Genomic DNA, 2174 nt, shown 5'->3' on the forward strand with positions numbered 1-2174 from the left:
TAACAATTTCAGGTTATTTATTTTCAGTCCTGACCATATATGCTTTTTCTTTTATCGCTTTCATTCACTATTCATCATCTCTCCCCCTCCTCCTCCTCCTCCTTCTCCTCCTCCTCTTCCTTCTCCTTTGATAATGCTATTTTTTTTTTTTTTTTTTTTTTCCCATCCCAGGACAGTAAGCATCGGAGTGTCAAGGGACGGGAAGGAAGTCAGAGCTGCAATGTTGCCAAACTCCTGCATGTTCTTGGTGTCTTCTGCTCAGTGACTCAAGTATTTCCGTCATTACTGATTTTCACGCTTTTACAACTCATTTAGCTCTCACATTTTCAATCCACCTCTCTCTCTCTCTCTCTCTCTCTCTCTCTCTCTCTCTCTCTCTCTCTCTCTCTCTCTCTCTCTCTCTCTCTCTCTCACTTGAATTTTTCTCCCAAATATTTTCTAAAACCTCGTCTTTTGCTGCTTCATCTCTATCGTTTTCTTCCTCTCTTATATCTTCGTCTCTGAAATTCTGCATTTTCTCTTGCCAATATACCTTTTTTCCATTATAATTTCTAATATTACCACGATCATCATCATCATCATCATCATCACCAGCAAACACATATTTCTTTTCTTTTTTTATCTCCCCTTCCTCATTCTCTTACTCCTCCTGCTGTTCCTCTTCTTCCTCCTCTTCCTCTTCTCTCCTACCCACTTCCTTCAGCTCGTCCTCTTCCTCCTCCTCGAGAACTTATGTGGCCATTACAGTACTCTTTCAGGATGGAAGAGAAGAAAGGGGAGGAAGGGAGTGGGGAAAATATGTCTGTTTACACCTTAAGTTTACCTCCTGAGGCCTATCTTTCCCCTCCTCCCTCCCCTCCTCCTCTCCTCCCTACAACCTTTCCTTTACCTTTTCTTTTACTCCCCCTCCCCTCTCTCTCTCTCTCTCTCTCTCTCTCTCTCTCTCTCTCTCTCTCTCTCTCTCTGGCTGTCTTCTGTCTTCCCTCCTTCCCTGTCCATCCTGTCGGTATGTTCTTTACGACAGAGAGAGAGAGAGAGAGAGAGAGAGAGAGAGAGAGAGAGAGAGAGAGAGAGAGAGAGAGAGAGAGAGAGAGAGAGAGAGAGAGAGAGAGAGAGAGAGAGAGAGAGAGAGAGAGAGAGAGAGAGAGAGAGAGAGAGAGAGAGAGAGAGAGAGAGAGGGGGGGAGGGAGGAGTGAAAGAAAAGGTAAAGGGAAGCATAAAAAACGTGTTGTTTTAAGCCTGATGTAAATTTTTGTTTAAATAAAAAGAGAGAGAGAGAGAGAGAGAGAGAGAGAGAGAGAGAGAGAGAGAGAGAGAGAGAGAGAGAGAGAGAGAGAGAGAGAGAGAGAGAGAGAGAGAGAGAGAGAGTCAGAAATCCTCCCTCGTATGGCTTTATTTAAACTGTGATCCATTATTACCCACCAGAGGCTCGCGTGGCAACGAGAGAAATGGTATCTGGACTTGACATCTTACAAAAAAAATGATGCAATATGCTAGACACCCCTTTACCCACCTCTCCTACCCCTCCCTCACCCCTGCCCCCCCCCACCCCGCCTCGCTGTACATAAAGGTAATGGCGAGTTTGCTCTTTTGTATTTATTGCGAGTGCTGGAGGTTGTCGTCTTGGCGCGCGTTTATGGAGCGATAAATAAGCTACCGAGACCATCCAGGCGACGGGCACCGCACTCCGCCACTTTGTTGACTCCTGAAGGCGAGGGAGCGAGGGGATGCTGCGTGCTGTACACCTCCCTCCCTCCTCCTTCACTCCCCTCTCTCTCCCCCCATACCTTCTGTTTTTCGCTAATTTGTCTCTCCTTTCTTGCTACTTCTTCCTCCCTCTCTATCACCTCCCATCCCTCTCTTCACTTCTTTTCCCTTCCTTTACTTGTTCTTTCTCTCTCTCTCTCTCTCTCCCTCTCTCTCCCCATACCTTCCGTTTCTCGCTAATTTGTCTGTCCTTTCTTTGCTACTTCTTTCTCACTCTCTTCCTCACTCGTTTCTCCTCCCTCCATCTATCACCTCCCATCACTATCTCCTCGCTTCCCTCTTTCTCTTCATGCCTCCCGTTTTTCGCTAATTTTTCTCCTTTCCTTTGTTGATTTTTCTTCTTCTTCCATCTCTTCCTCTTTTATTCCTCCTTCCCTTTATCACCTCTCATCTCTATCTCCTCACTT

The sequence above is a fragment of the Scylla paramamosain genome, chromosome 5 (genome assembly GCF_035594125.1).
Source record: "Scylla paramamosain isolate STU-SP2022 chromosome 5, ASM3559412v1, whole genome shotgun sequence".
NCBI lineage: Eukaryota > Metazoa > Arthropoda > Malacostraca > Decapoda > Portunidae > Scylla > Scylla paramamosain.